This window comes from Schistocerca cancellata, chromosome 9, assembly GCF_023864275.1.
Source record: "Schistocerca cancellata isolate TAMUIC-IGC-003103 chromosome 9, iqSchCanc2.1, whole genome shotgun sequence".
Lineage (NCBI taxonomy): Eukaryota > Metazoa > Arthropoda > Insecta > Orthoptera > Acrididae > Schistocerca > Schistocerca cancellata.
In genome coordinates, this window is record NC_064634.1 from 342,075,693 (window position 1) to 342,089,319 (window position 13,627).

Genomic DNA, 13,627 nt, shown 5'->3' on the forward strand with positions numbered 1-13,627 from the left:
CTGATCTTTTGAACGTTAGTGGCTTCTTTCAAGCCAGCTATAATTAATACCGAAGTGATATTTTGGGATGCATTTTTCCAACTATCAGTAAGTGTATTATCTCTGACTGTAGCTGACATGAGCACTGACATTTAAACTCTAATAAGGAAGTGCAGCTAATGATATGAAAAATGTTTAAATGTGTGTGAATTCCTAAGGGACCAAACTGCTGACATCATCGGTCGCTAGACAATTACACTAACTTATGCCAAGAACAACACACACACACACACACACACACACCCATGCCCAACGGAGGACTCGAACCTCTGGCGGGAGGGGTCACGCAGCCCGTGATATGGCACCTGAAACCGCTCGGCCACTCCGCCCGGCTGTGATATCACTTACAGTTATTCAAACGCCTACGTACTAAAGGAACTGCTTTTGTTAAATACTTTCATTATAATAGTGTTTCAAAGATGACAAGAGTTGTTTGAACATCTGTGTATGGTGTCTTCGTTTGATTCACAATATCGCAGTCTGCACCCCACGAACATAATTCAGCATTCTACATCGAAGTTATCCATGCGTCTGCTCCTTGTTAGCGAAAAGAACATTTGGCTTATTTGAATATTACTGCGGTTTCATCTGAGTCCTGGTTAAACTACGATTTGCATCTGCTGCGCGGCGTGGCGACACATGGCCACAGCAGCAGCTGTACGAGACATAAAAGTAGTTACCTAATAATTAATTCGTTGCAGGCGGTCTGTAATTGGCCAATGGCCTTGCCGCAGCGATAACACCGGTTCCTGTCAGATCACCGAAGTTAAGCGCTGTCGGGCTGGGCTAGCGCTTGTATGGGTGACCTTCCGGTCTGCCGAGCGCTGTTGGCGAGCGGGGTGCACTCAGCCCTTGTGAGACCAACTGAGGAGCTACAGGATTGAGAAGTAGCGGCTCCGGTCTCGGAAATTGACATACGGCCGGGAGAGCGGTATGCTGACCACATGCCCCTCCATATCCGCATCCCGTGACGCCTATGAGTTGAGGATGACACGGCGGCCGGTCAGTAGCTTTGGGCCTTCATGGCCTCTTAGGGAGGAGTTTAGTTTAGGTCTGCAATTGACTTTAGGAGAGGAGGGACAGTGTACTTATAAGAAAGAAATCAATGATCAAGCTTGTGTGTTCTGGGCGCCATAATTGATGTAATTAGTAGGTTAGACCATCGTGCCAGACATGATCGAAAGTTTCTTCGATGTCCAGAATTACTGCTACAATTGATTGTCTCGTTGCCCTGGCCAGACAGCTATGCCCAACCAAGCGCGGGGACTGATTGATGGTGGCGTGCTCATTGCTGAAACGGAACTGTTCGGGCATGAGGATATCATTTAAGGGCAGCCCGTCCAGCCTTGTTTATCTGTCGGAGTGGTTGGTTCCTCAAATTTGCCGGCGAGCAACTGTAATCACTCGCTTTGGAACGGACGCGTAGGCCGAAAGGTCAGTGCAGTGTCTGACAACTGAAGCGAACGGCCCTGTATGCAAGGAGCGTGGGCCGGCTGCTGTTGCTCGACTGTCCGGCAGTTGGTGGGGCAGCAGCAGAGCCACGGGGTAGTGTAGTGGGCGCCAGGGAAGGCTAGTGGTGGTTGTCTGCCGGCAGCCGTTGATGGCGACCCCTCATGTATGGAGGACGGGGCGGCCGCTGTTATTATGGACTCTGGAAGTGGGAGAGTGCAGTCAGTGGACAGCTGCTGAGGACTAGCAACAAGGGAACTGCAGAGACGGCTGCGGACACAGTTGCAATCAACTAGCAGTAGGGCAACCTGCTGGCGTCCGGATCTGACGTAGCAGCTGTGGAACTTATTAACGGAAATCTGTTTCTATTCCTAGAGGTTGGGCGGTGTTTGGCGTCTAGGGTGCAGCAAAGGCCATGATGACAATATGCAAGTGGATATGACTTGTGCTGTGCTCCTGAGCGGCGGTACACGAGAAGAGTGTCACGCCGGTGGTTCTTGACGAAATTATTGGCTGTGCAGTCGCTTGTATTCCGGTTGAGACCCACCTTCAAGCTGAGCTATTGTTAGGAGGGTCCAGTGTTTTCGTGTTCACTGCTGTACTAACGGTGAGATCGCTACAAGGCTGGAACACGTTTCTGTTGTTGTGCATTTATATGAATTAGAGCTTGCACTCTTATATTATTGTTAGGTTGTGTGTAAATGGGTGATTATCTTATATTTAACCAGTAGGCTTGATGTTTGATTTGCCTGTACCTACCTATCTTGTTTCCATTCTAGCATAGTGTAGGCATTTTCCCGTGTTGTTTGAGTTGCCTATTTCGTGTTGCCTTTATTTAGTTTGCTGAATTAATATCAGTTTTATGTGGTTTTCGATCAGTCTTCATTATTATTCTATTTGTGAAACGCGTCCTGAACTTGTGCCCACCTACCATATTCCATTATTCTTCCCCCCAGCTTGCGTAGTTAATTAATTGTCAGCTAGTTGGTTTCCCTTGTGCTCTCCTCTTCTTCAATGTTACATTTATTTTAAGATCAGGAATTTTCCCGAATTGGCATTTCCTGTTGGATTTTAGCGCAATTAATATTTCCTTACGTTTGCATTATACTTATACCCTCTAATTTTCTTGATTATATTTTTAGAAAATATTTTTTAAACTTGATAAGTATTTACACTCCCACAAACCTCAGCCACTTACCACTCCCAAAATTCTCTACGCCACACAGGTCTCTTAGTTGTTACGTATCTCAAATATTTCCTAGTTTTTTCTTCAGTATGTGACAATCATTACTACTAAGAATTTTATTATTTATTTTGAACTTTTACCTCCGGAATGTCAAGTGTCAACTGAAAACATTCGTTAACTAGCGACAACTATGAGCTGCTATTGGCGCATAAAGTATGTACACTCCTGGAAATGGAAAAAAGAACACATTGACACCGGTGTGTCAGACCCACCAACTTGCTCCGGACACTGCGAGAGGGCTGTACAAGCAATGATCACACGCACGGCACAGCGGACACACCAGGAACCGCGGTGTTGGCCGTCGAATGGCGCTAGCTGCGCAGCATTTGTGCAACGCCGCCGTCAGTGTCAGCCAGTTTGCCGTGGCATACGGAGCTCCATCGCAGTCTTTAACACTGGTAGCATGCCGCGACAGCGTGGACGTGAACCGTATGTGCAGTTGACGGACTTTGAGCGAGGGCGTATAGTGGGCATGCGGGAGGCCGGGTGGACGTACCGCCGAATTGCTCAACACGTGGGGCGTGAGGTCTCCACAGTACATCGATGTTGTCGCCAGTGGTCGGCGGAAGGTGCACGTGCCCGTCGACCTGGGACCGGACCGCAGCGACGCACGGATGCACGCCAAGACCGTAGGATCCTACGCAGTGCCGTAGGGGACCGCACCGCCACTTCCCAGCAAATTAAGGACACTGTTGCTCCTGGGGTATCGGCGAGGACCACTCGCAACCGTCTCCATGAAGCTGGGCTACGGTCCCGTACACCGTTAGGCCGTCTTCCGCTCACGCCCCAACATTGTGCAGCCCGCCTCCAGTGGTGTCGCGACAGGCGTGAATGGAGGGACGAATGGAGACGTGTCGTCTTCAGCGATGAGAGTCGCTTCTGCCTTGGTGCCAATGATGGTCGTATGCGTGTTTGGCGCCGTGCAGGTGAGCGCCACAATCAGGACTGCATACGATCGAGGCACACAGGGCCAACACCCGGCATCATGGTGTGGGGAGCGATCTCCTACACTGGCCGTACACCACTGGTGATCGTCGAGGGGACACTGAATAGTGCACGGTAGACAATGCACGTCCGCATGTATCCCGTGCCACCCAACGTGCTCTAGAAGGTGTAAGTCAACTACCCTGGCCAGCAAGATCTCCGGATCTGTCCCCCATTGAGCATGTTTGGGACTGGATGAAGCGTCGTCTCTCGCGGTCTGCACGTCCAGCACGAACGCTGGTCCAACTGAGGCGCCAGGTGGAAATGGTATGGCAAGCCGTTCCACAGGACTATATCCAGCATCTCTACGATCGTCTCCATGGGAGAATAGCAGCCTGCATTGCTGCGAAAGTTGGATATACACTGTACTAGTGCCGACATTGTGCATGCTCTGTTGCCTGTGTCTATGTGCTGTGGTTCTGTCAGTGTGATCATGTGATGTATCTGACCCCAGGAATGTGTCAATAAAGTTTCCCCTTCCTGGGACAATGAATTCACGGTGTTCTTATTTCAATTTCCAGGAGTGTATATGAAACGTCTACCAAAGTGACTCTTTAACACTATCGGTGATTACTTTTAATGAAAATGTTACCGATTTAAGAATTTCTTCAATGAAACAAGTTTTGAAAAATTTTGATCGTGTTCTAATACCTGTCTAGACTGATGCAAATGCTATCGAGATTTTTCCGAAGCCTGCGGTAGATATGATTGAGTCCGTTGTCAAAATACCCCTTGTTAAGATTTGACTGCTTACAGTGATTACGCTACATCTACATCTACATCTACATGGTTACTCTGCAATTCACACTTAAGTGCCTGGCAGAGCGTTCATCGAACCATTTTCATACTAATCTTCGTTGATCCATTATGGATCGTGGGACGACAGCTGGCATGAACTTCTTGATGCGGCTGTTGGTAAATTATTACATCAAAAAGATTTTCATACCACTTCTCTACCATTTCACTCTCGAATGGCGCGTGGGAAAAAGGAACACCTAAATATTTCCGTTAGAGCTCTGATTTCTCTTATTTTATTATGATGATCATTTCTTCCTACGTAGGTGGGTGTCAACAAAATACTTTCGCATTCGGAAGAGAAAGTTGGTGATTGAAATTTCGTAAATAGATCTCACCGCAAAGAAAACCGCCTTTGTTTCAGTGACTGCCACCCCAACTCGCGTATCATATCAGTGACACTCTCACACCGATAGCGCGATAACACGAAACGAGCTGTCCTTATTTGCTACCTCTCAGGTAACTTGGTATTATTCACTAAACAACGGTACCAGTATTCACAACTGGGAAAGGAACGAAGACAACATTGCTTTATGAAAATAATTAAATATTGAAGAAAAGGGTCATCAGACACGAAGGGGTAACAGGGAAGTATTTTTGGATCTTGACTAATAGGGTACTGGCTGAACCTGGTGTGAGACTTTACATAAGGACATTAGTTAAAACCAAGATAATTCAAGTAGACACGATTTACATATTTCTTAGCCAGAATTTCTGAATATTTTCACGGTGAAATATAAGCAAATATAAGTCTTTAACTGACGGAAGTTACTATTCGAAGAAATTAAAAGCCAATTAACCATTTATTGCAAATCAGAAAATACGGTAACCTTTCTATAAACTGTTGATCTTTAAGTTTTTTATTAGATTAATAGTACAAAAATATGCCACACATACTCCCGCGATATGCATTCAGATTTTGCAGCACAACAATTACTTGTTCAGATGTTAAGCAACATACAAAATTACTTTCCAAACAACATATGTCTGTAGAAAATCGTGAAGCTTCAAGAAAATGATCAGTCTAGAATACATTTTTCAAAACCTTTGTAGTTCTCAAAAATAGAAACTACATCTGATCTTGCTTTTTGCAGATCTACAGAAATGAAAATTTTCTCACCCTTACAATGATGCACAGACGTATGAACTGTTATCAACCTTCACCTCTCTTACAAGAAACAAAACTTCAGTTCGCCATAGTTGTTTTCGTAACTACACTCCTGGAAATTGAAATAAGAACACCGTGAATTCATTGTCCCAGGAAGGGGAAACTTTATTGACACATTCCTGGGGTCAGATACATCACATGATCACACTGACAGAACCACAGCACATAGACACAGGCAACAGAGCATGCACAATGTCGGCACTAGTACAGTGTATATCCACCTTTCGCAGCAATGCAGGCTACTATTCTCCCATGGAGAAGATCGTAGAGATGCTGGATGTAGTCCTGTGGAACGGCTTGCCATGCCATTTCCACCTGGCGCCTCAGTTGGACCAGCGTTCGTGCTGGACGTGCAGACCGCGTGAGACGACGCTTCATCCAGTCCCAAACATGCTCAATGGGGGACGTAGAAGGGATGAGTTAGTACTGCAATTGAACACCTCTAAATCCTTCGTCAGCATTACGCTGCGAAAGTCTCTGCACATCATGACTGTTCGTTGTGGACGTCCACCTACGAATTTACTTCATGGACGGTTGGCCACGAATGACTTACGCGTGAACCGCTAAGAAATGAGGTTAAAGATCAGTTATTTGCATTACGTACGTGACATATAATTGATCAGTTAGTTATTGTGCAGAAAGCCTTTACGTTTCACATAAGCGATATTATAATACAATGACAAAGATATGAGACGACAAAAAAATATTGTTTAAACGTCTTTACGAATCTTCGCCATGCCTTTACAAAATAACGTGTTTACAACGACCATCTCACCAAGACAGCAATCTGTGCGCAGAGTTGCTGCCGATGCTCAGCCAGATACGGCGTGCGAGATTCCCGCTTGCGACTCCATCGCAAACGTAATGGAGTCATTAAAGTGCGCGCGCCACGACACGTTGCTCGGATTTATCGGTGTGTAGCGCTGCTGGAACCAGCGGGTAAGCCACGGCGAGAGGCCGTGTGGAGAACCCTTACCCAGCGCCGGCGATGACTTACGGTTCGGTATTACACTCCCTTTACCCGCTATCAAACGCTGATCGAGAAGTAACACACGCGCATGGGCGCCGGACGGTGTTCTGCTGCCCCACATAAACGTACGCGCTTTTGCACCTAATTTCACTGCCCGTCTCGATGGTATCGGCGAGTTGTTTATGTCGTCGCAAATAGCAGCTCGGCTGGTGTATCTGCACAACATGAATGAAGTTGTAAAACTGTCGTAAAGCAGGCGGCACGTTTAGATTCTCTATCGCTTCTGTCAGCCCTTTCTCGGTAAAGGCTTCCACGGAGAACAATACACGAGTCGAGAGAGAGTTTCCTAACCGCCTATGCGTCATACGATTCATTGTTGGGACGGAATATTTTACAATTACCCAGCCGCCTGACAATATCCACGTGAAACTTTACTAGCAGTAATTTTATGTAATAATCATGTAGATGTTGAACATTTTATGAGCAGTGCCTTTTGAGTATTATTTAAAACATGGGTGAACGGCTGAGAAGACACACGCCGATATTATGCACTTAATTGAGGCAGAGATGAAGACGGGAGCAGTGCAATAGAGAGAGAATTTCGAGACCACTATTGTTAGTTCTTTAAATAGTTGCCGGCCGCGGTGGTCTAGCGGTACTGGCGCTGCAGTCCGGAACCGTGGGACTGCTACGGTCGCAGGTTCGAATCCTGCCTCGGGCATGGGTGTGTGTGATGTCCTTAGGTTAGTTAGGTTTAAGTAGTTCTAAGTTCTAGGGGACTTATGACCTAAGATGTTGAGTCCCATAGTGCTCAGAGCCATTTGAACCATTTTTTTTAAATAGTTCTACTGTTGTAACTGAACTTAGGAAACATAGACGTTCAGTTTTTTTCAGTTACTGTTAAATTTCACCATGAGTGAGAAGTGTCGGCTTTATAGTTGGTTTGTGAGTAGCTGGTTACAGTGTAGGATTTGTTGAAAGTATTTTCACTGGGGCAATGCATTGGATAAACCAATGGACATTCTAGCGAAATCCTCTCCTGGAAATGCAGAATCTGTAAGTTGATAGAGGAGCAGGAGTGTAAGATCTGTGCCCTTCTTTTGCAGTTACAAGACGCAAAGGAGGAACTAGATCGGTTGAGGAGGATGAAGGGTGCTGGGTAATGGAACTGGCAGAACGTAAGAATGCATCTAGGAGGAGGAGATATTAAGACAGTTGTACTTTGCGTATAAGCAAATAGATTTGACCAACTGTCAGACATGAGTGGAGAGAAGCCTCTAGAAGCTGTAGGTGTAGGAAACATGCAGCAGTCCTCAGCAGTCAGGAAGAATAAGTCAATTGCAAACAGAAAGAATAAGGTTCTGTTGGTAGGGAGTTCGCACGGTTGAGGTGCGGGCCAGCAGTAGCAGGAAGCAATGGGGAGTGAGTACCAGGTCACCAGCATTGTGAACCCTAGTGCGAGGTTGGCTCAGGTGACTGACAGCGTAGGAGAGTCATGTAGGAATTTTACAAAGGAGGATCAGGTAGTGATAGTGGCTGGAGCAGGGAACAGTCTTGATAGGGTCGAGGAATATGACGTAGATGGTGATCTAGTAAAGATGGCTGCTCAAACTGGTGGCACTTATGCGTACTTTGTGCAACTGTTTCAGCCTCATGATCGGCTTCATCTTTATGCTGCTGTTAGGCGTGTTAACATGGGGCTGGAGAAGCAACTGGTGGCGGAGGGCATGGCTCACACTGAGCATATCAGCAGATCGGGTTTTACTAAGCACGGCCTGCACTTCAATAGGTATGGGAAGGGGAGGCTGGCTAAGCTTATAGGTGACAGTATAGTGCGTGGTGGTGGGATCACTCATGGAAAAATTCCTGTAGTAGTTGGTGTTAGAGCTGCACCTTCTTTATATTGATATGAGCTGATAGGAGTAACTATTTAAAGGAAGTACCTCGAGTGAAGGAATCACGAGGTCAAGTATCCAAGTAGAGAAGGAATTAGAATTTTTCGTCAAAACATAAAGATAAAGTTAGTGAACTGCTTATAGATGCTGACTCTGGCATATCGGCATATCGGAGCAATACCTAAATAGTTTGAAAATTCAGAAGCTTCCTTCACCAGGATACAGCTTAGCTGGCTGTTTTTCAAGGAGTTCTTTGCGGAGTGGGGGAGCGGCCATGTACGTAAAAAAGTATTATTCCATTTCAGTCCGCAGACGTATCACGGCACTCCATTAAACAGGTATTTGAATGTTGTGCAAGGGCAGCTGAATTAAGCTACACTACACTCCTAATTGTTGTTGTGTATAGGTCCCCTAACTCTGACTTCAGAGCACTTCTGCTCAAGCTAAAGAGGGCTCTTGGTTCACATTATAGGAACTACCAAAAATTAGTTGTATGTGGTGACTTCAATATTAATTTTGTATGTGAGTGTGCAAGAAAAAGGTTGTTGGTAGATCTCCTAAACTCGTACGATCTGATGCAGATTTTTTTTTCCAACCAGGGTGCAGGGGAACAGTAGCACAGCCATAGGCAATATTCTTATTCATTCTTCATTACCAGATTGGCATTCTGTTAGCAAAAGGGTGAATAGCCTTTCAGACCATGATGTACAAATTTTAATACTAAAAGGCTTTTGTAATAAAACAAATGTAATACATTATTACGAACTATAGAGGAAAACTAATCTAACGGCAATAGAGAGCCTTTTAAACCTCATTAAGGGACAAGAGTGGCAGGATATTTATATGGCCAATAACAAATTTAATGCATTCCTTAACACATTTCTCATGCACTTCGAGAGTTGGTTTCCATTAGAACCTTCTAAACAGGGTACTAACAGCAAAAGGCAGACTGGGTGGCTCACTAGAGGGATAAGGACATCATGTAGAACAAAGCGGGAATTATATCAAAATGTTATAAGTAGTCACTATCATGCTACAGTAACCCATTACGGGCAGTACTGCAAGGTGCTTAATAGTGTTATTACGAAGGAAAAGAGTATGTGATCAAAAGTATCAGGAGAGCCACAAAAACATAAGTTTTTCATATTAGGTGCATTGTGCTGCCACCTACTGCAAGGTATTCCATATCAGCGACCTCAGTAGTCATTAGACATCGTGAGAGAGCAGAATGGGCGCTCCGCGGAACTCACGGACTTCGAACGTGGTCAGGTGATTGGGTGTCATTTCTGCCACATGTCTATACGCGAGATTTCCACACTCCTAAACATCCCTAGGTCCACTGTTTCCGACATGATAGTGAAGTGGAAACGTGAAGGGACACGTACAGCTCAAAAGCGTACAGGTCGACCTCGTCTACTGACTGCCAGAGATCGCCGACAGTTGAAGAGGGTCGTAATGTGTGATAGGCAGACACCTATCCACCAGACCACCTGATTGACCGTATGACTGCGAGAGTGGAAGCTGTCATCAAGGCTAAGGGTGCGGCCACACCATATTGTATTCCAGCGTTACCGGTGGAGGGCGCCAGGAACTTGTATGTCATTTTCAGCTAGGTGTCCGGATATTTTTGGTCACATAATGTAGAATAGTTGATTCACAGGATAAAAACTACCATGTGAAAACCTGCCTTTTGGCAGAACACTGATGATGCTAATGATGATTATGAGGATAAAATTAAAACCACATGGTTAGATGTGGAGGTAATGTCAGTTCATCAGCGCAAGGACGACTGTATAAAGTCAGTTCATAGTAAAACTATTTCTGTTACTGATAAATCAGGTATATGTACAGTATCTAACAATCATTACTTGGGCATTGCTGGTGAATTAAATAAAATTTAGTTTCTACTGGAAATCATGTAACTCTCTTTGCTGTTGCATTTCCGAGACTGATGTCTGAAATACTCCTCTGTGATACTGACAAGGAGAAGAGTGAGTCAATAATTAAATCACTCAAGGCTAAGGACGCTCATGGATATGATGGAGTGCCTAGCAGAATATTACTGTGCTGCACATGTTAGGCCTGTACTTAGCCATATTTGCAATTTTTCCATGCAAGAATGGTCAATTTCCTGGACGATTAAAGTACTCAGTAGTAAAGCCTCTTTATGTAAAGGGAGAAATGGATAATCTAGAGAGTTTTCGACCTATTTCTATGCCATTAGTGTTTGATAAAGTTATTGAAAAAGCTGTGTATGTAAGGTTAATTGATCATTTAAATCACGCAATTTGCAATCAAATGTGCAGATCGGCTATAGAAATGGTTTGGCTTCTGAAAATGCTATATTCCCTTATCTCTGTGAGGTACTAGATGGATTAAACAAAAGGTTTCTAACGTTAGGCGTCTTCTTTGATTTAACTAAGGCGTCTGATTGTGTTGACCATAAAATATTACTCCAGAAGTTGAACCAGTATGGAATAGGAGGAGTAGTTCACAATTGGTTCACCTCTTACTTTAACAACATACACGGTCAATTGGGCCACTCCTGTTCCTTATTTATGTAACTGATATGTCCTCTAGTATTACAGATATTTATAAAATATTTCTGTTTGCTAATGACACTAGCTTGGTAGTAAAGGTTGTTGTGTGCAACATTGGCTCTGTTTCAAATAGTGCAGTTCATGGCATAAGTTCATGCCTGTAGAAAATAAACTAAGCGCTAAATCACAGTAAGACTCAGTTTTTACAGTTTCTAATACATAATTTAACGAAACCCGACGTTTTAATTTCAAAGAATGGGCATATGACTGATGAAACTCAGCAGTTCAAATTTCGAAGTGTTCGGATAGCTAGTAAACTTTCGTGGAAAGCCCACTTTCTAGACCTTCTTCAAAGATTTAATGCTGCCATTTTTAATATTCGAACTGTATCTAATGTAAGTCATTGTTTGACACGAAGATTAGCCTAGTTTGCTTACTTTCATTCGCTGATGTCGTACGGTATTATATTTTTGGGTAACTGTTCTCATTGTCAGAGGATATTTTTGGCTCAGAAACGGGCGGTTCTGGCAATAAGTTGTGTAAGTTCCCGGACCTCTTGTCGACCCGTGTTCACTAGTGTGGGTATTCTGACATTGGCCCCCAAATACACTCCTGGAAATTGAAATAAGAACACCGTGAATTCATTGTCCCAGGAAGGGGAAACTTTATTGACACAGGCAACAGAGCATGCACAATGTCGGCACTAGTACAGTGTATATAAACCTTTCGCAGCAATGCAGGCTGCTATTCTCCCATGGAGACGATCGTAGAGATGCTGGATGTAGTCCTGTGGAACGGCTTGCCATGCCATTTCCACCTGGCGCCTCAGTTGGACCAGCGTTCGTGCTGGACGTGCAGACCGCGTGAGACGACGCTTCATCCAGTCCCAAACATGCTCAATGGGGGACAGATCCGGAGATCTTGCTGGCCAGGGTAGTTGACTTACACCTTCTAGAGCACGTTGGGTGGCACGGGATACATGCGGACGTGCATTGTCCTGTTGGAACAGCAAGTTCCCTTGCCGGTCTAGGAATGGTAGAACGATGGGTTCGATGACGGTTTGGATGTACCGTGCACTATTCAGTGTCCCCTCGACGATCACCAGTGGTGTACGGCCAGTGTAGGAGATCGCTCCCCACACCATGATGCCGGGTGTTGGCCCTGTGTGCCTCGGTCGTATGCAGTCCTGATTGTGGCGCTCACCTGCACGGCGCCAAACACGCATACGACCATCATTGGCACCAAGGCAGAAGCGACTTTCATCGCTGAAGGCAACACGTCTCCATTCGTCCCTCCATTCACGCCTGTCGCGACACCACTGGAGGCGGGCTGCACGATGTTGGGGCGTGAGCGGAAGACGGTCTAACGGTGTGCGGGACCGTAGCACAGCTTCATGGAGACGGTTGCGAATGATCCTCGCCGATACCCCAGGAGCAACAGTGTCCCTAATTTGCTGGGAAGTGGCGGTGCGGTCCCCTACGGCACTGCGTAGGATCCTACGGTCTTGGCGTGCATCCGTGCGTCGCTGCGGTCCGGTCCCAGGTCGACGGGCACGTGCACCTTCCGCCGACCACTGGCGACAACATCGATGTACTGTGGAGACCTCACGCCCCACGTGTTGAGCAATTCGGCGGTACGTCCACCCGGCCTCCAGCATGCCCACTATACGCCCTCGCTCAAAGTCCGTCAACTGCACATACGGTTCACGTCCACGCTGTCGCGGCATGCTACCAGTGTTAAAGACTGCGATGGAGCTCCGTATGCCACGGCAAACTGGCTGACACTGACGGCGGCGGTGCACAAATGCTGCGCAGCTAGCGCCATTCGACGGCCAACACCGCGGTTCCTGGTGTGTCCGCTGTGCCGTGCGTGTGATCATTGCTTGTACAGCCCTCTCGCAGTGTCCGGAGCAAGTATGGTGGGTCTGACACACCGGTGTCAAAGTGTTCTTTTTTCCATTTGCAGGAGTGTATATATACTTTACCGTCATTTAGTGTCGATAATATCAACTTATTCCCAATAACTGGCAGCTTTTACTCAGTTAATTCTACGCAGAAATTCGATCTGCAAGTATATCGCACTTCCTTCACCCTTGTGCAGAAGAGTGTACTGTAAACAGCTTCATCCATCTTCAATAAGCTGCCACAAGAATTCAAAAATCTTTAGCAGTAATCCACGCGCTGTCTAATCGAAATCCACGCGCTTTCAAACAGAAACTGACACATTCTTCAGCCCACTTCAACACTCCTTCAATACACGTGGTTCATTCACCTCGACTGGTCACACATAGAGTAGTTCTCTCTAAAAACCGTGATGCGGTAATTTTGGTATACTACACAACTACCTTTTATCAGTAGGATAGGTAGCATCGGTAGAGAAAGAAACCTAAAGGAATGAGTACGAGAGGCATAGTGAGCCGAAGACCTCTGTTTCTGTTTTTGTTTTGTTTGTTTGTTTGTTTGATTGTTTTGCACATGCTAAGAACCGTCCACCATTCATTATCAGTCTATTGTGTATTTTGTATCCGTACAGAACATAAAC

At 45.6% G+C, this 13,627-nt stretch overlaps 1 pseudogene; it reads left to right on the forward strand.

Moving 5' to 3' along the window:
- Positions 1-754: 754 nt before the first annotated feature.
- On the forward strand, positions 755-872 carry LOC126102456 (5S ribosomal RNA; annotated as a pseudogene).
- Positions 873-13,627: the final 12,755 nt, after the last annotated feature.